This window comes from Neofelis nebulosa, chromosome 15 (genome assembly GCF_028018385.1).
Source record: "Neofelis nebulosa isolate mNeoNeb1 chromosome 15, mNeoNeb1.pri, whole genome shotgun sequence".
In the NCBI taxonomy this organism is placed as follows: domain Eukaryota; kingdom Metazoa; phylum Chordata; class Mammalia; order Carnivora; family Felidae; genus Neofelis; species Neofelis nebulosa.
In genome coordinates, this window is record NC_080796.1 from 25,118,248 (window position 1) to 25,139,166 (window position 20,919).

The following is a 20,919-nucleotide window of genomic DNA, read 5'->3' on the forward strand; positions in this document are numbered from 1 at the left end:
AGCAACCAAGGCTGAAATTTTGTGTGTATAGTGGGAAGTACTCATCTCAAGGTTGTTACCAGTATTTATTTTTTTTTGAGAGCAAATCTTTTTAGATCCTTCTTGTGCTTCTGTTTTCAGCCCTCCTAGGACTTTCTTTCCATCAAAAAGTTGGTTGACATCAAGCAAAAGTCAAAAGACCCAAACTGGAACTCAATTCAATTTAATAGAGCAAATACCAAGTTATTGAATGTCTATTTACAAGGTACTGTGCAAGTCTTTTGAATATACCAAAATGAATTATGTGTAATCCCTACATTCAAAGGCTGTATTACCTTGTAGAAGAGATAAGACAGATATATGGAATTTCAGTGCCTTTTTTTTTTTAAACCAAATCATCAGATAAGGACCAGACAGTATCAGGATGATTAGACCATTCTAATCATTGAGGAAAGCTTCATTGAGGAGAGGGAGCTGTTGGGCTAGGCCTTGAGGGATGAAAGCATCCTTAATAACAAGAGCTACCATTCATGGTAGGAGTTGGCAACTCTTTCTCTGTAAAGAGCCAGAGAGTATATATTTTAGGCCTTGTGGCTCACCAGTCTCTGAAGCAACTATTCAATTATGCCTTTGTAGTGCACAAGCAGCCACAGACTATATGTAAGTGAATGGCATTGCCCTGTTCCAATAAAGTGTTATTTATGGATACTGAAATTTAAATTTTATATAATTTACACACATCGCAACATGTTATTTCCCCTTTTATCTTTATTTTTCAAATATTTAAGGAGGCAGAAATCATCCCTAGCTTGTGGACCATACAAACACAGATTTGCCTGTGGGTCATATAGTTTGCGGACTCCTCATCTCCTGAGTTCTCACTATACACGCGATGCTTTACAACACATGCTCTCATAGAACCCTAACCTGTTCTGTGAGGTAGATGCTATATCATTTCCATTTTCTAGATATCCGAAGTAAAGCTTAGAGGACTTAGGTCATATAGATTTCAAAAACCCTGCTCTGAACCACTAGGCCACCCTACCTCCTAGTAATGGTAAGCAGCTCAGGGGAATGGTGGAATTAATAGGTTTTCTTTAGCCAGAGGCATTCAAAGACCTAAAAAAACTCTTTACAAGGAGTATGAGGTTTGCCATCATGGCTTGCTCACAGTGAACTCATCTTAGATCTCTGTTACCATCATGTTCTCTCTTTTCACAGGTCATGCAGGGGGTGGATATAGTGTTTGATAGCTTCTACTTTCCAGAATGTAATATTCTCCCATATCTGAAGGAAAAAGGACAGCCTTCAAGCATTCGTTCCAACCTCTAGAGCCCGCTGCCCCCATGACCGCCCAGAGCCCACGCGTGGACCTTGCTAGCCCGTGCAGGAAGCGGGCATGCTCACATTCATCATTCTCTTCACATTGCTAACTTCTCTGCTCACCACTCTGAGCGGCAGTTCTCTCTTGCGCGACCTCCTGTCTCTTGTTTAAAAGCAATTTAATGTGCTAGAGAAGACGGAAGGAAAACAGGAGTTTCCATGTCCTTCCATCACCTCTTAGGATATCAGGTGGTGGTCTCCATCCTTCCTTGATCACCTTCCTTCTCTGAAAGAGCCGAATGCCCTTCACACCGTCTGTGGGTCACAGTGGATCACTGGCTTCCAGATATGATCCCGACAGCTTCATCAGTCGGTAAATATGCAACTGTTAAAGAACTGTGATGTGCCCAGCATCATGGTATGTACTGCGGAGAGTTCTCAAGTATAAGATACTGACCTCCAGGAATGTGCAACCTATTTGAGATAGCAAGACTAACAAACATGTGGTAACAGTAGTAATAACAACAGCTGATCTTTAGACATCTTGCCACTCTACCGAACACTTTGTATATACTCTGCCCACGAAACAGCAAATCCGGACTTAGTAAGGAGGGTATTATCCAAAAGGATTATTGCGTGGTACACGGGTGGAGTGGGGATACCATTGCAATAGGAAGAAGGGATTATTACAATAGGGAGAACGCTCTGGTAAGGTCTGCAAGCATCTCAAGAGTTAGGCAAAAAGAGGTTTTTTTTTTTCTTTTACAGAAGGCAATTAACAAAGCTAGAAAGAAACAGGTGTGGTGAAGAGGTGTGAGGCCAGCCCATTCTCCGAAGAGGCAGTATGTTCCGTCAGGTTGACTGTGGGCCAAAGGCCAGGGGTATAATAAAGTTTGATAAGCAAGCATTTTGTTTTGATAGATCCGTGGGGACAGTTTGGGTAATCCTTTATAAAGAAAAGAACGGGGATTTGAGGGTCTGTATCTGGCCTTCTCATAAATAAAGGGGACAACCATGACTCTTACAGTCTCATAGGGAAGCGTAGTTCTTTGTGGTAAGCCATTTTCCAGAACACAAATGACTGGATTTCTTACCATCCAGGCCAGATTCAACACTGTCAGTTCTTCATACGGACCGTAGTGATTGATGCTGAAACTGTCCCTACCTTCTGGATGACAGAACTGAGCAACAGAGAGGTAAGTCACTTTACTCAAGGTCACAGAGGTCTAAATGGAAGTGCAACGTGCACCTGGGCCTGATCCTAGGGTGCACAATCAATCCCGCATAGTATGGTTAAGATTGTCAGCGTTACTGGAGTCTGGAGGGGCAGAGAAGTCTCAGAAGGCTTCCTGGAAGGCCACATTCTAAGAATGGACAGGGGCTGATGAGGTTGTCAGGGACAATGTGGATGATCAGGTCAAAAAACAGAGGCGAAGGTGGCCAAGGAGGTCTTTAAAGAGTGTTAAGTCTATGCCACAGACGTTTTACATAGATAAGGTGACACAAGATGGGGTAGGGCCACACTGAATGGGCCCCTGGAAAACCACACTGGGACTTTTAGGCTTGGGGCAACAGCTAGGGACAAGCCTGTGCCAGAGCTTGGCGGTAAGTGGCATGGGGCACAGAAGTGGGTGAGGAAGATGGAGTGGGTAGTGAAACGTAGACCGACTTTGAATGACTGAATGTTTGAACAAATGGGAGACTGGAAGCCAAAGCGATCAGCCACGAGGCTGTAGTAACAAGGCGGGCCTGTCAGTCTGCGGTCAGACTGGGGAGACTCTCACGTGTAAGAACAAGGGGCAAACCGAGGTGGGGGGAACTACAGAAGAAATACGAGGATTTGGCGCCCTATCTGGATAGAGGAGGTTAAAGCTTTCACCTTATCAGAAGGTCTGTAACAAAAGCTTTTTTTCTAAGTAGACTTCATAGAACTTTTGTTTTTCAGATCTGCTAATAACATTATTACAAGTAACAAATAGAGTGACAAATAAAAAGATGTTCGAGCTTTAATGTGAACGAACAACCGAAGTGAAAGTTAAGCAGGGTTTTGGGCTTTTTTTTATATCTTCAGAAAGCCTTTAGAATCCTAATATGTTTTACAAATCTCCAAAAAAGAAATACCGCATCCAACGTTGTTAGAAAATAATGCGAACGTGGAATTCATTTCTTGCAGAATCTCTTGTTGGACGGGTGTGCTACTGGAAAACAGCTTAACAGTGAACATTCTTGAGGACCTACTATGGGCTAGATGCTCTAACAGCCTCAAGACTCTTAGTCCTCACAATGTTCTGCCATATTCTCCTTATCCCATTTTGCAGATGAGGACACCGAGGTCAGAGGCTGTGAGTCACCTGTTCTAAAACTGCTCAGCCAAATCCTTTTCCTCTCCACTCTGCACCATGTTTCCTTCCACATCATAGATACACGAGATCTTCGAAGTCAGACTTCCCTGGCTTTCTCCAGAACACCCACAATGACTGCATTTTGCTGGGTGGTTGTCAACGACTTCTGAAGGCCTTTCCTGGGATGCAGGATTTCCCACATCATGGGCCTAAGGATATCACCTTCCGATCTATTGGCTTTCACCTGCCGTTACGCAGGGCTTCTGGCAGTATCATTCCAATTTTAGATGACTCTTCTTTTGTTCCCCCCAACCTGACATCTATAAACGTGACAACACGGGCAGGAAAGGGCACGATGAGCAATCTGCAGCTCCTTCATGCAGGCTGGTGTGACGTGGGGAGGAGAGGGAGGGCACAGATAAGGCCTGACGTATCACATATCCTTGGAATTAACATGCACCACACCAGTGCTCACAGCCGCTACCATCACAAACTGTTTAGTGTTAAATTTAGAATAAAAACCAATTAAAAGATAACAAGGAGACATATGCTCAGAATGGCAAGAATCAGAGTATTTACAGAAATATGACCTCTAGCTACTGCAGGGAGGCAGTAGGCTTCACGAGCCTGAATCTCCCCGCCTTGCCCTGCCCGTTCTCTGTCTTCACCAACACCCGAGGTTCATCTCCACCCAGATTGCTTTCGCAGGAAAAACTACGGTCATGTTTAATACGGTGGATGGACTCGCTTGTACCTGAACACCTGAGACCACACACGTCACCGCTAACCTCGATCCCCCTGCGCTAGGCCAAACGACTGATCTGGGTTCAAGGTGCCTCTCCTTGGCGTCCTGCCATAGCACAGGCTGCTTGTGAGATAAGAATACAGGTGAAAATGCAGGTTCCCCATTCCTCCCGTATATCTCCATAAGGTGTGACTGCAGTTCAGGAGCCCCCCACAAGTGAGATCTTGCTAGGATGAACATTCCAGAAAGGTGAGTTTGCGCTCTCTGGATCCCCAGCCTTGTCAGCATCGAGAAGCAAATTGTACTATCACAAAAAGCAAAAATTCTGCTACTCAAAAATCCGTATCAGCCTGGTATAATGTCTGAGCCGAAGAGCTTTATTTATTTATTATTTTTTTAGTTTAATTTTTTAAGTTTATTTATTTCGAGGGAGAGAGAGAGAGTGAGCAGGGCAGGGGCAGAGAAAGAGGGAGTGGGAGAGAACTGCCAAGCAGGCTCTGCACTGTCGGTGTGCAGCCTGAGGTGGGGCTTGAACCCACAAACTGTGAGATTGTGACCTGAGCTGAAACCAAGAGTCGAATGCTTAACTGACTGAGCCACCCAGGCGCCCTGAGCCAAAGAGCTTTAAATTCTTGCTGTTGCACGATGAGGGAAATCACTGCAGGGCCCCAGGGCTTTCTACTTCCATCCATTTACCCCCTCCTTACCCTCTTCATCCCTAGAGTCACTTCTGGGGGACATTTCCCAAATTACTGTCACATCCACCATATGCTTGTTCTTCCCCTTAGTCCAGACCCTCCACACTTCGGACTGGTCTACTCCAAAATTTTCCTGATGGCCATCCTATCTATAGGCTTTATATCTCTCACTTATCCTCCAAGATGTTAACGGGTGTGTGCTTCTAAAGCATCCTGGGAACATACCTTTTCTCTGCTGAAATCCTTCAATAACTCTCAAATGCCTTTAAGGTAAAACTAAGGCAACTGGGATGGCCAGCAGGCCCTTTACACCAGTCCCTTGGCCTCTCTCTAGCCTCATTTCCCCTGAATTCCATCCCCCCGCCCCCCGCCCCGGCCCCGGGTCTCCTGTGCCTTGCTTTGTTCCTACTGAGAATGTCCTTGACCCAGAGCTTGCCTGCTAACATCCACTCACCCTCAGTTCTCCATCCAGGCAACATCTCCTTCAGCAGGGTTTTCTCAGTCCTGCCCCAGTCTGGAGCGGGAGGCCCTCTTCGGTGCTTTCTGTTCTCAGGTCTCTTACAGCTCTTATCACAGTATTACAACTTCAGGTTTGCTGGACACCTTCCCACGTATTTTATGAATGACTTGAGGGCAGGGCCTGGCTCTTATTCACCAGCATACTTTCAACCCTTGGCTTAGGGCCTGGCACTCAGTACACTTTTAGCAGCAGGTGCTGAGTGTTTGCTAACTTGTAGACTGGAACCCTCTCTCCAGGGGTGGGACGGCCAGCTAAGAGCTGGGCTGAGCAAGGATTTTATCTTGTTTGCTAGTATGCGAATAATGCCCAGCCATAAGGAAACTGTTAGGAGTAGATCATGTCATGGCAGATCTGGCATCCTTACGGGATGGGGCGCTCATCTTGGGTCAGCATTACGGCGGATCGAAAATTCAAAGAGAAACACCGGGACAGTGGAACCGGCGTCCAGAGCCCTCCTGGGCTTCAGCACATGGAGAAGCAGATGCCATAGCTCTGTTGAGACTGGGACAATGAGTGACCAAGCCTGGGTTCTGCCACTCTCTGTGTGACCACAGCCTAGTGTCTTCACATCATGGGGCTCAGGTCCTCCCCTCTGGAATTAGGGGTGCTAGACGGCCAGTCGGGGGCGGCAGAGTCCTACTGCAAGGGTACATGTCAGCAGGCAGATGTCCCTGGGGGAGGAAGGCTTCCAGTGTTCAGCACCCGGGGCGGGGCGATCTGGGACAACACATTCACCTTGCAGATACCCCAAGGGATGCAACTCTGGTCTGCAAGGGGCCTTTCGTGGTTTCACAATTCAGAGGGACTGAGAACAACTCACAAGAGACCCTTCACCAAAAAGGGTCATAATATATAACCTACCTCATCCCTTCATAACGTGATGAGAAATATGGTATATGTGAAGTACTAACAATTGTAAGTTACCATTATAATGATTTCTCAGGGCCTTGGTGGTTTTAATATTTTACGATTTTCTAGATGAACCAGGCAATGTTCCCAGGGAGACACAGAATCTGAAGCGGACTCCAGGCTCTGAGTGTCAGCACAGAGCCCGATGCAGGGCTTGAACCCATGAACCGCGAGATCATGGTCTGAGCTGAAGTTGGATGCTCAAACGACTGAGCCATCCAGGCACCCCCCCCAATTTGCTTTTATCTCTAGATTATTAATGCCCTTTGCCTGCCCGAAGAATGCAGGATACGTGATGTACCCAGCTTCCAACATATTAATGACCCTTGACGAGAGAGACTGTGCAAAGTTTGAAGGGATAACATCTCTTCTTTATATTCAGCCCTGTAAAAGAAGGCAGGGACCAGTAAAGCTTGGAGGCTGGCGTCTCCGGATATCCTCGTCCACATTACTGTGATCAATACTGAAGATGAACCCACGGTGAGCAGAAGCTAAGGCAACATCTACGGGGAGTCACAAAGAAGTGGGCCGAGTCCCTGCTCTCTAAGGGAGGAGTCAAAGCAGACCAAATAAAAATGCATAAAGCCATAAATGCCCCCAACACATCAATATATATAGAACCAATTACCACAGTAATCGACTGGATTTGTAACAAATTGACGGGAGGGGCCCTGGCAGTCAGCACGGGCAGCCAAGGCACGCACAAAGAGAGACTTTATAAGCTGCCCCTGTGGAATCAACCTGACTAAAGAAAAACCCCAAGGAAACAGAAAAGTGTCAAGGGAGTCCAGGCTGTTGGTTTACCCGATTAGGTTGTTTTTCCCTGTCACGGGCACTCACATTTCACCTACAAAGCACATATTTTACCTGGCAGATTTACTAAGAAACTGAGCGAAAGAAATGCTTCTTTCTACTTGCCTTTTTCTTTCTTAGTTACCATTTTTTTTTTTTAATCATCAAAACCAAAAATGTTTTTGAACCTGCTTGGTTTTGCAATTGCCTTAAACTGAGGGCTCTTTGCTGACATCAAGTTCCAACTAAGGGACTGGCCACTGTCCCTTGCCGGATGTCATCAAGTCTATGGGCCTCGTGTGGTTATGATTTAGCCGCGCTGTCTAATTACACTGGTTTTTAGGGGAAGACCGGTGTGACGCAGGCACGAACCCTGTGTAGGCAGGCGCCACCCCTTCTCTGCCTCAGAGAACAGACAGCCTTCCCAAAGCTGCAAGGTCTGGGCATCCCACATGTCCCAGGCACAGCCCAGTCCAGCCCAGCAGCATCTCTCCCCAGAAACGCTTGATGTTGTGAAGGGTCTTGCACGTAAAGCTCTGCACACGGGTCCCTTTGCTTCCCTCCTTCCGTGTGTCCCAGATTCCTCCTGTGGGCAGCCACCATGAGCCCAGGCTCTTTGGAAGTTGACAGAATGTGCATAAGCCTGCCCCTGAGAAACCTTCCAAGGAACAGGATAAACTCCCAAGGTGGAAAGTGTGTTTTGGACCTTGCGATGGCTTCCTTTGCCTCGTCTGTGGGTCCCCCTGAGGGCTCAAGCATGCTGTCCCACAGATACTGACTAGCCAGTTGCAGGAAGAGAAAGAGGTAAGGTAAGGCTGGCAGAGAAAATAGGCCTTCCTTCAGCATCTAGAATTCCACGGTGGGTCAGGAGCCCTCTCTTATTAACCACTGATGCCTACCACTGTGCCTGATCTACAGTAAACAGTCAATGCACATTTCTGCATGAATGTGTAAACATCCATACCTTGCAAAGGAACTCAGCCTTCCCTCAAAGTGCTGCTAACCGGGGTCTACATGTCACAGACTCTGCTGACGGCAACATATCGGCAGGAAAGTCAAAGTGCATGTGGGAATTTTTAAAAGAGGGACGTTGATCTGATCAGAGAACTATCTTCCTCTCATCAGTAATGGAGATAGAGATGATATATTCTGGAGCCTTTGACTGATGCAGCATTAATCATCTAGGTTTTGTAGTGTAGCTAGCTGGCAGCCGGGGCCAGGTTTCAACGTGATGTCGACTACTCCCACTTTTTTTGCAATTACTTACTTACCTGATCCCTTTCTTGATGATTTCTTTGACATCAGTTTTTCTTATGTACTTTTTAATTTTCGCTTTAATTTATACCTTCTACTAATTGATCCAACTTCCCAAGAGTTCCGTGAGATTCAGAAAGAATCCTCTAACAACAGAGGAATGGCGATTAGGAACGAACCAGAAATGGCTAGTGGCCACACAGAGAAGCTCCGATGGACACGGCTTGTTGATTTGTTGGTTTAGGTCAAAATGGTTTTACGTCTTGTGTTTCATTTTAAATACAAGCTGTGTGTTGCACCTAATACCTATCCCGCCCTTTTCCCAAGAAAACTTTCCTACTTGCTTTATAAAAGAAATGTCAGGAAACGTGGTAAAAGAAAGGCTGCTATTGGCTCCTAGAACATTAACTGGTAGACAGAAATTGGGGATAATAAATCACAAACTGAAGGTCCACACACGGATTGACTCCACTTTCTAGTATTTAATCCTAGTCCTACCTTGTGCTGATCACCTGATTTTAATGTCCAGCCTATTCTTCTAATGCCAAACCCCAGGACATGACATTATCCCCACCCCACCCCACACTCAAAACAATCAAACCTGGAGATAGGGGGAAGGGACAATGAAAGGGTGGACTAGTGCCGGGGGCTTCGGGGCAAGGTGTTCAAGGAGATGTTATCTTAGCCATTCTGCTGTCATTTCCCTTGGAAAGGGAAGAGGAAGAGAAAAAGTATGGCATTCACTCCTATATTCATTCCACCAATACTGACCGACTGGATGCTAGGTGCTGTGCGTGGCGTTACACATTGCTGGAGATGGGGTAGGCATGCGGGGTGAACCCAGAGATCCGTAGATGTTCCTCTAAAGCGTCCGTTAATGGAAACCAGGCCAAGATAGGGGTCTAACAAAACACCGAACTGCTAACGAGTTCTCTCTCAGCCCCAACATCACTTACGTTGGAACTCTGGCTGTAAATAAGGCCAGGGACCCATCTCTGGGGCACGAGAGGAATCAGTGTCTGCATCTGTATGCAGGCAGTGGAACTAGAGGGCAGAGGCTTTGAATCACAGGTAAAAGGAAAGGCTGGTACAGCTGGACACATTCATGAATTTTTCTCCCTTTGTGGAATGTACCTGGCAGCTCCTTTGCACTTAAAAGGCAGAAACACCCAGGCTGCTTATCAAAAAGGGCTCCCCAGGGATCCTTTTCCACGGAGAGCACATTCTCACAGCCCCCACCCCTTACTCCCACCAAAAAAAGAGTTGTGCTTATTTCCTGATCTTTTCCCAGCAGGGGGGTGCTACAACTGGAACTGAAAATAGTTGCCAAAGGATGTGATGCTGATCCTGATGTTTGGAAGGAAGGTTTGGGCCCCCTGTTCCACGAGCCTGATGAGTAGGTGACTTGTAAAATATACATCAGCGTTTCTGTGAAGCACAGAATTTACCCAGGGCAAGTTTTACTGATATCCCTTTGAAATTCTTATCAGTTACTATTTTGTTCAAAAAAAAAAAAAAAAAACCTGAGCTGCAAATTTATTAAAATAATTCTAATAATAGTAATAATAAAAAGCCTTATACTGAATTGAACACTTACAGAATACTAGACATTGTGCTGCATATATAACTATTATGTTCAATCTTTACACAATCCTCACTTGTAACGTAAGTATTAATAGCCCTATTTTATAGACATGGAAACTGAGGCTCACAGCCACTAAAGAAACTTCTCAAGAGTCACAGCTAATAAAAATTAAAAAAAAAATTTTAATGTTTATTCATTTTTGAGAGAGAGAGAGCAAGAGAGAGCAGGGGAGGGGCAGACAGAGAGGGAGACACAGAATGTAAAGCAGGCTCCATTCTCCAGGCCCTGAACTGTCAGCACAGAGCCCAACACAGGGCTCGAATCCATGAGCTTTGAGACCATGACCTGAGCCAAAGCCAGATGCTTACCCGACTGAGCCACCCAGGCGCCCCAGCTAATAAAAATTTTGATTGAAATCGGTCTGACTTTAGAACTTACTACAAAAGCAACTACACTAAAACTCCTTTTATTGTAACAGCAGTTGCATTAACCTATTTAGCCATGAGCCAGGCATAATTAAATGTTCCATTCTGTTATCAGAAGTAGAAAACACTGGCTGAGTATACAGAGTCACAGAACCTTAGAAGTAGGAGAAATTCTAAGAAGTATCACCTGATTCAAGGTAGTTATTATACAGGTGAGAAGATTATTTTGAGGAGGGTTAAGTAATTTACCCAAGGCCAAGGCTGGCTAATGGTTCAGCTGAGACCAAGAATGTAGGTCTTCACTCCCTACCCAGTGCTTTTTCCCTCAACACGCTGCCTTAGAGTCGGATGGGCGATAGAGACCTATTACTACTTAAGAAACAGGCACTCATCCCCAAAGACATGAAAACCCCAAGTGAGGTCAAGCATAGATTTTCACATTTGATGTGGAATATCCCTTTGCATCATCATCTATCTTGTACATTTATTTCTGACATTTTTTTTCAGAGATTAAACTATTAGTTGTGGAATGGAGCGCATAACTTAAGATCGAAATCAAAATACTGGTAGATATATGTATTGTGCCTTATGCTTATTTCTCTTGGTCTATACTACCACAGCCAGCCCACATGAGCACTGATCTACATGCTGGATAACACGGGATGGGCTAATATAACACTGTATGTTAACTATACTGGAATTAAAATTTCAAAATAAGGAGGATGGGCTAAACATACCGGTCCCATCTCAGCTTGCTGAATCTAGGAAACAGAACAAGTTGGGCTCGAAGTGGAGCTTCTTCTCTTCATATTCCATCAGAGAACCCAGGCTCCTCTGTTTTCCACAGTCATATTGATCATCAGTCTGATATTTACCAAGTAACTTCATATGCCCTCCTAGAAGCATTATGCTAGAAGCTATGAGAATTTAAAAACGAATTATGAAGCCTTTGCATTTGCTATTTCTTCTGCCTGGATGGTTCTGTCCCAGGTCTTTGCATGGCCAGCTCCTTCTTGTCTTTTCCAGGTCTCAGCTCAACTTCACGCCCTTATCATCATCACTGAGGCCTTTCTGTGGCCGCCATCTTCATCAGCCCCCAGTCCTCCAGCCAATCTCTATCACATCACCTGGTTTCAGTTTCCTTATAATATCTCTCTCTCACTATCTAGAATTATTGCTCTCATTTATTTGTCACCTGCCACTCTCTGTCTCTCTTCAGTAGGATATAAGCTCCACAAAAGCAGGAAAGTTTTCTGTGTCATTCATCATTATATGCCCAGTGCCTAGACCAATGTTTAGATAAATCAGGTGTTGACTAAGTGAATGAATAAGCCCTCTTCCAAGAAGCAATCAATCAAGTTGTGAGGGCAAAGCTTACATGCTTGGAGTAGAAAGTAATCCAGAATACTATATAATTAACTACTAAATTGTAGGTATGCACAATATGTCACTATTGTCAGGCCCATAATTATATGAAAGGAATTTGATATCACTACCAGAATTGTCCCATTAACGAAAATGTTAAATGTTAAACTATGAAATGTTAAACTATGAAATTCTGCAACCATTTGTGGATTCTAGAAGAAAAAAACCGGGGCCTCATAAATACTAAATTTAAAAATACCTAGAAAACGCTTGAGATATTAAGATGAGAACAGTGTTGCCTATAGTACAAAATTTAGAAAAATCAGCTTATCACCTTTAGTCCTGATTACTGGCATGTTTCCAATTCCTTTTAGCACCTGAGGGCTTAGGACTGTTCAATTCGGCACACAAGCCTATCGATCAATGGCTTAATCAGAGAAAAGTCCTGGACCAAAGTGAAAACCATTCAGTCGAGTCCTCTTATCTGTGACACTCCTCTGTGGGGATGACACCAGGATAGGCCCCTGGAGGCCACCGTGCCATGGCTCCATCATTAAAGCCCCTGCACCGGACAGGACGAACAAGGACAGTGGGGGAGCCCATTCCTTGTTGGGTCTTTGAGACAAGTCTATCACCTTGCTCTTCAAAACGGGTCCTTGGACAGGCAGCATTGGCATCAAGTGAGAGTTGTCAGGACATGCAGAATATCAGGCCCCACCCCGACCTACCGGATCAGAATTCCCATTTTAACAAGATCCCAGGTGATACATATTGCGCAATAAATTTTGAGAAACGCCGCCATATAGGAAAACGAAAAACTGCTGCGGCCACTGTGCCATTGCTCATGGCCCCCCGAACCCACAACAATCAAAAACTCCAGAAAACTCAAGGTGAAAGGCAGCGGATCCACTATGCAGTCTAACGAGGGTTGACATCTGGCCTCGTCGCGCTCATCTTAGACCAGTGACCTGGCTTCAGTGACGTCCTGGCCCCACCTCCATCTTGTCCACTACACTTCCCACCTTAATCTCTTCTTGTACCATTGGCAGGCAACATGGCATGCAGCTGCCCACAGTCTGTGTCAGGAGGTGAAGGTGTCCTGACTCTGCCACTTACTAGCTATGTGACTGCATGCAAGTTATTTATTTAAGCTTTCGGAGACTTGGTTTCCTTATCTATAAAATGGGGAGGGTAAGACCTAGGGATTAAATGAGAAAAGTTATATAACATGCTATTTGGTAATATTATTCACAGTGGTGTCTTTCTGCAGCCTAAAGATCCAGTTTACTCTGGACTCTGCATCAGAGCCTAGGGGACTTGAAGATTCAAATTAAACCTCACCCATATGTTTAGGAAAGCTTAGCTCCTTTTCAAAGCCTCTGTTTATGACACCACCAGGCTCAGCTTCAGCAGCACCTTCACCAGGCCGTCTGCCTGGGAAAGCCATAGAACAGCTGTCTCCTCTAAACCTAAATCCCCTCTCTGCTCACTACAGGGCTTTGCGTGGAGCAGGCCCTCAGCAAATGTTTGAGGAACGAATTAATTAATCATTTAAAGAAAATAGCTATATGCCATAATTGCCTTGCCACTTGAGCGCTAACTTCATCGTTGTAAACGTGCAGAAAAAGAGCCTTTGGAACTGGCTTGCAACCTAGGGTTGTAAAGCATAAAGCATTATAGAAACGTGTTTTATTGCTCTTTGTTGGATTTCTGTGTCGCGTCCTGAACTTAATCAGGTTTTCATGCCATTTACCACGATTATGTACGTTAGCCTGCAAAGTGCACCAGCGTCACGTGTCCCACCCTGGGTCTCTGCTGACCAGCACTCACAGACCAGGATCAGAAGGCTGGCGGCCGATCCAGCTATTGTTTCTGCTTCAGCCATGGCAGACATCTGTTCATTATTCTGGGGAAAGGGACCAGCTGAGTCTGTCTCGGGCTCTATCCACCCAAAAACAAATCGATGGGAAGTGGAAAACGTGGCATCCTGTGTGGTAAAAACACAATGCCATGCAGGTGGTTTACTTTTCTTCCTTTGACTCTAATCTGACTTAAGACTTGGAGCTAGAGAGTCACCTTACTCTCCACCACACCCCCACCCCCAATACAACCCTCAGCTCCGTATCATGGAAGAAGAAGAAGCAATTCTTCTTAGCTTTCCCCACGGAGAGGAGGCAACTGGCTAGAAACAAATAAACAACAAAAATTCAGTGGATTATGGACTAGAAAGTGCAGCAGACAGGAAGAGTTTCCTAACTCCCACCTGTCAACCCAGATAACCCCACTGATGTGCATGCACCAAAGGCAATGGCAAGAAAAGATAATGACAAAGGTCAGATCTTAAGTAACAATGGAAGTGGTATTGGAAAAGGAAAGGAAGAAAGCCCTGAGGAAATCCGCTCCTGAATGGAGTATTAAAAAGAAAAAAAAGAGAAAGAAAGAAAGAAAGAAAGAAAGAAAGAAAGAAAGAAAGAAAGAAAGAAAATGTACTGGGTGTGTCAGTTGGAGGATGAAAATTAAGCCCTTGGAAGTTCTTATTTGAAGAAGATTCGATGTTTTCTTTTTCTTCTCTTTTCTTCTTTCCTTTTTTTTTCCTTTGGTCATTTCTCCGGAATCTACATATCTGTAACTCTTTACTGGTTTCTTTTGAAGTATGAACAAAGTAAAGGATTCATTCCTTCAAAAACAGTGAATGCTAATTATATGCCAGGCACTGCGTCAGGGATGCAGAGTCAAATACCAAAAGGAAATGATGACATTGTTTTGCACTTCCTCCCAGATTTCTATCCCAAGTTCAGCTCTCTGTAGATACAATTGTACGCTTTGTTTTGTTTTGTTTTTTAAGTTACCTTTGTAAGTCTCCACTCCACGGTAACACAAACTTTTCAGAATGTATTTTTTCCCATGTGTTAAAAGAGTTTTATTGTAAAAGTGGCACATGCTTGTGGCACCTGGGTGGCTCAGTCAGTGAAGCGTCTGACTTCGGCTCATGGGTTCAAGCACTGTATCGAGCTCTGTGCTGACAGCTCAGAGCCTGGAGCCTGCTTCGGATTCTGGGTCTCCCTCTCTCTCTCTCTGCCCTTTCCCTGTCCATGCTCTGTCTCTCTCAAAAATAAATAAACATTAAAAAAAAAGTGGCACGTGCTTATTGTGGGAAAAGCAATACAGAATTTTTTAGTACAAAAAATAAAAGTCTCTACCCCATAGCCCTAATCTTGGAGCAAACAGATAATGTGTGTGTATACACACACACACACACACACACACACACACACACACACACAAAGCTATTTTGAGATTATATACATATGTTTCTCTCTATGTAGGTATATATATACATAGACATACTGTATACACATATATATATTTAGTGACAGATTAGAAGATTATACATATATATTTATATAGTGTGTATTGGCATATATTTATATGTATAATTTTTAAAACGGATGAGACCCTAATATATCTACTCTTCTGCGATTTGCTTTGTTCACTTGCAAATGGCTATGGATGGAACCTCTCTGGATGGATAGACAGTAAACTAGCAACAGTTGCCTGGCTGCCTCTGGGGTGTGGAACTGGAACACTGGGAACTAAGAGTGGGAGGAAGATTTATTTTTCACTTTATTCTGTTTTATACGTTCTGGATTTTTTAAATAAATAATCTTTTTAAACCCCCCCCCCCCAAAAAAAAAAGAGAAAGAGAGAGAGAGAAACAGGGTAAGTGCTGTGCCATCCATTATCGCGGGAGACAGTCCTACAGGGAAATGGCCACACAGAGAAATGAGAAGAGTGCTGCCGGGGGATAGGATAGGATACAAGGGGCTTTAAGAGGCAGCAAAGAACTCCACCCAGAGGATCTGGGAAGGGGTGGTGGGAGGGGTGGCACGTGAGCTTCCGTCAGCTGGGAGAGCAGGAAGGAGGGGACTGTGGAATGGAGGTGGAACAGAGGACAAGGTGAGACAGGCAGCACATGCCCACAGGCTCAGACGTGTGGAAAAGGCTCCAAGCCCTCTTCCAAACCCTGACCCTGGACCCAGAGTTGGGGCCTGAGCCTGGGACTGGGTATCGTTTAATTGCAAATGGCAATTTATAGACTGGAGAGGGCAATTAAAAAACAAAAGCAAGAAACAGAATTCAGAGCCGGAAAGACTCATTTGCTGATCCTAAGGGGCTAAGGAGAGAGGGAGATCCTTCCAGAAATTAGACAACTGAACGGACACCTGGGAAAGGAGAAAAACAGGGAGCCCCAAGAGGAGACAAGACAGGGACCCAAGAAAAAATTTCTGAGTGAGACAGAAACATATCTAGGGCCTTGGACTGGGGCAGGGAGGGAGCTTCTAAAGCCTTTCACTGTCTGGAAGCAAATGCAAGGGTTTGGGATTGAGAGCGAGCAGCCTTGTTATCATCAGAGTGGAGGATACTTGGGGCATGGAATGGTCAGTGATACAGCAGCTGCAGAGGCCAGAGATGTAGCAGGTTGGAAAGGGCTCCCAAAGATGCCCAGGGCCTGATCCCCGGAACTTGTGACAGTCACCTGTGAATGGCAAGAGGGACTTTGCTGATATGCTTAAATTAAGACTCTTGAGATAGGGAGATTATCCTGGATTATCTGCATGGGCCCAATGTAATCCAAAGGGTCCTTACAAGAAAGAAGAAGCAGGGGGCGCCTGGGTGGCTCAGTCGGTTGAGCGCCAATGATTTCACGGTTTGTGGGTTCGAGCCCCGCGTCGGGCTCTGTGCTGACAGCTCAGAGCCTGGAGCCTGCTTCATATTCTATGTCTCCCTCTCTCTCTGCCCCTCTCCTGCTTGTGCTCTGTCTCTCTCTTTCTCAAAAATAAAAAATAAACATAAAAAATTAAAAAAAAAAAAAAAAAGGAAAGAAGAAGCAGGTAGGAGTCCTGGCAGACAGCCAGGTGACTCAGAGATTGGAGTGACACATCTTAAAGATGGAGACGGCCAGAAACCAGGGAATACAGTGGTCTTGAGGAGCTGGAAGGGGCAAGGAAGGAATTCTCCCCTGGAGCCTCCGGAAGGAGCCACCTTATTGATACCTTTAGTTTGGCCTATTGACACAGTATTTGAACCTCTGGCCCCCAGAATAGTCAGGGAATAAATTTATGTTGTTTTAAGCCACTTAGTTTGTGATTTGTTATCGCAGCCCAAGGGAACTAATACCAGGAGTGAGGTCATGCTCACGTTGAGAAGGCAGCCAGGGGTGAGTGAACAGCTTCAAGCTGAAGAGTCTCATGATTAAGTGGCATTTTAAGAAGATAACAGTATGATGTTGAGTGGACTAGAGTGGAAGGAAACTGAAGAAAAGGAGACACGTGAGGACGGATTTCAGTTTTTCTTATGAGAGCTGATACCATAAGCTCATACGGCTTCGAGACACGGACAGGAGAACCTACACCTGTTGAAGAAGTATTTGGGTGGTAAGAAGAACAGAACTTTGTAAATGAGTGAGTGTGGAGGACGGAGGAGAGCATCTAGACGTACTCCCCACTTTGCATTTTGACCCATCGTTGCAGTGCACAAATCTACTAGTGGGTACAGAGAAAAGAGATGGTGACCACTGAGGTCCCTAGAGCATATCCAGGTAGAAATGCTCAACACTCAAGGGCAAGGTTTTAAAATCTCAGAGATGTAGGCTAAGGTAGACACAGAAGAGAATCACCCAGCAACGGGGAAGAAGAGACGAACATTAAAGATGAAATTCTGGAAAACAAGCAAGATGTAAATAATTTCTTCAGAGGAGGAAGGGGAGAAAGGCTGAGAAACAAAGGCCAAAGATTTATGAAGAGAATCTAGAGGGAACAGAATCAGGGACTTGAACGGAAGAGAGAATTTTCAAGATGACAGACCTGGTCAAGAGGGACAAATTCTTCAGCTGACATAGATACAACGGTCACCGAATGGAAAAGTAAACTTCTGACTGAGAAGCCCTTGATTTCCTTCTCCACTATTTCTGTAGGGTGACAGGGATTGAAAGCAAATAATAATAATCTGAAGAGTCAAAAAAGAAGCTGAGGAAGAAGAGAAGAGATATGTAAACTACTCACTCAACATCTGGTAGTCCTTATTTGCTCTGTAAAAAAAAAAAAAATTAGGGGCGCCTGGGTGGCGCAGTCGGTTAAGCGTCCGACTTCAGCCAGGTCACGATCTCGCGGTCCGTGAGTTCGAGCCCCGCGTCAGGCTCTGGGCTGACGGCTCGGAGCCTGGAGCCTGTTTCCGATTCTGTGTCTCCCTCTCTCTCTCTGCCCCTCCCCCGTTCATGCTCTGTCTCTCTCTGTCCCAAAAATAAATAAAAAACGTTGAAAAAAAAAATTAAAAAAAAAAAAATTAGGATACGCTAATCCTGAACAATAAGTGGGAGTTTATTTTTCACAGGTTTCAGTCAGACTTATTGAAAGACAGATACTCCTCAATATTGGTGTGGCCACACCATGTAGCGGTAGTGTGACAAATAGGTGCGTGATGAATGAAAGGCTGGCTTCTGAGGATCTGGCCAAAAATATCCATCTGTGAGTTTCCGTCAGCCAGGCAGAACTGGAGCACTTCGCATGTCTATAATAAAACCCACTTGGAAAGCTGCCGCATGAGAAGGGCTTTTCCTACCATTCCCACAGCCGCAGCCACCGCCATCACCACCCGCTGTCACCATAACTGCCTCCATCACCACTAACAACAACCACAGTAAACAACTGTTGGAGACTTACCATGTGCCCGGCTCTGTGTCAGACCCTGGGGATTTAAAGTTGAATAAGGCATGACACCTACCTTTGAGAAACTGTGCAGTGATTTGTACAGAGAAGAGGGCAGTCTTTATTCTAATGTCTGACCTGAGAAAGCTGTTCACATAAAGAGGGACGTGTAAGGATCCATACACTCTCGGAGCTGGGAGGAACCACAGAGGGCATTACAGGGGAGGTCCGGGCCGTTAACTGACAAAGCAAAAGTCACCTGACAAATTCTAGAGACCCAACCTTTAAGTCCTATGCATTTTCCATTTCGTTTCACTCCTAATAAATCTCCTTTCCTATTCAATCTGTGAGTAATTTTAGGCATCTGATCACAGGCGCAAAAGTGAGCAATAGAGAATCCCTTTCCACTAGAAGGTTTTGAAAGTTAGAGTGGACAAGAACATATAATCAAGGGACTCGAGTCCAAGAAGATGGCACTTTTATGTCATGGTAGGTCCAGCCCTCTCAGAACACTCGTCACCCCTAGCATATAAATCCCATCCTGGAGCAACCCTCTCAGAGTGCAGAAAAGTGGAAGAAAATCTTCCTTCGTTTTACGTATTTATAAGTCTTCATCAGGAGCATCCTTCTTTTGGAAGAAAAGGAAATTAGTCCCTACAGAGGAGAAAAATATTTAAGAGTGGTAAGCAGACCAAACAATAAAAGAGATAAACTCCATGACGCAGAGGTAAGACTTGGGAGGGGGGTGGTACCCATGGATAACTGAGAGATATCAAAGTAGACATACAAAAATGTTTGAATATCTTCTGAGATCAATAACAGGCAAAGTATTGTATACATAATACTTATGAGAACTAGAGTCACCAGTTGGACTGTGACAAAATGAACTTGAGAATGGCTTGAGATCAAGATGGGTGTAGTGCCAAGGTCATGGATACACCTCCCTCCTGGGCTCAGGGTTTAACTTCAAGGACATTGCAGTGCTCGGTATAGAAGCAAAGAACAGAACCAGGAATACAAGGGAAGGTCAGGCTCATTTCCCTGTAGTCATAGAACCTGGCCATCCCTGAACCACTGGCAAACAGAAGCAGGGAAGGAATTAGCCTTTTGGTTCAATCATTAGGCTCTGGCATAGAAATGTAAGAAAGCTTTGCCAGCTGGAACTGGTCTTATCTACATTTGCTTACATGACACTCCTTTCTTGGCAAATTGGAATAGAACAGTATTAGGAGACTGAAGTTTGAAAGGATACTAGAAGCCTGTGATTATGTCCTTGGGTTTAGAGGAATCAGGGCTTGGAGGGAAATGGCTGCAACAACTGGGAGCCCAGACACAAGCCTCTTACTGCTTCTGGAAGAAAAGGATGAGCCGGAAGAGAGGCCCTCATGCCTCTGCTACCCATCAAGTGAGACAAAACAGAAGTTTCTATGGAGCTCAGAGAGTGAAGAGCATCTCAGCCATGGGGGCACATTTTCCCAGTCCAGCACTGCTGACATAGGGGTCCCCTCATTTCAGAGAGACTCTTGATCATTAAATCTTAGGATGACTTACTTCTTGAGTTTCCATTGCACTAATTTCATGGCTTGCCCTTTAGCAACTCACACATCTATAACTCAGCCTCATCAGAATGCCATGAGACTAAGCTCGGAAGAAATTCCACGAATGGCGATTCTACATCAGTCTTGGTTGATCAGAATACATTATTTGCCAGCCAGTACTCCTCCCATACCAGAAGGTGAATTCAAAAGGTTTGAATAACTCCAATTTCTTATACTTACTTGGACAGAATACTAACCGGCTATCCAAGAGTAGACAAGGATTTATTTGTAAGGCTGTTATTCAGAGCTTTATAAACACTTGAGCCAATGGAGATTTCCTCTTAGCACAAATCAGTGGGGAAAAAATGGGTCTAAAGATAGGGCAGGATGGGGTGAGAAGCAGAAAGTGGTGGAGACTGCGACACTCTCTTGCTCCTCCCACATTCCATGAGAACAGTTGAATACTTTGCCCTTGCCATGAATGCACAGGGACTAGTAAATACCCTTAGTGGACTCTTTTCATGGTAACTCACAAAGTGACCATACAGTTTTGACCCCATCCTGTATCTAAAGTTTCCCCAAACATCCCAACCCTGGCAATTTTAAGGATGGGCGCAAAGCATCAAGACAGTATCTGAATTAGTCCTTTGCCAACAGACTCCTTTATTTTGGTCCCATGATTTGCACCTAGACAGCTGTACCTGCAAGGGTGTAGAATATGCTGGTGAGCACATCACTCA

The 20,919-nt window shown here is 44.8% G+C and overlaps 1 protein-coding gene and 1 long non-coding RNA gene across 7 annotated transcripts in view; both read right to left on the reverse strand.

Annotated features, from left to right (window-relative positions):
• Window positions 1-20,919, reverse strand: part of ASTN1 (astrotactin 1) — a 303,122-nt gene that overhangs the window by 48,465 nt on the left and 233,738 nt on the right. The window lies entirely within an intron of this gene.
• Window positions 19,098-20,893, reverse strand: LOC131495318 (uncharacterized). Its single transcript, XR_009253888.1, has 2 exons — window positions 20,437-20,893; window positions 19,098-19,295 (listed from the first exon to the last, which is right to left on the reverse strand). It is a non-coding gene; the product is annotated as an uncharacterized LOC131495318 (long non-coding RNA).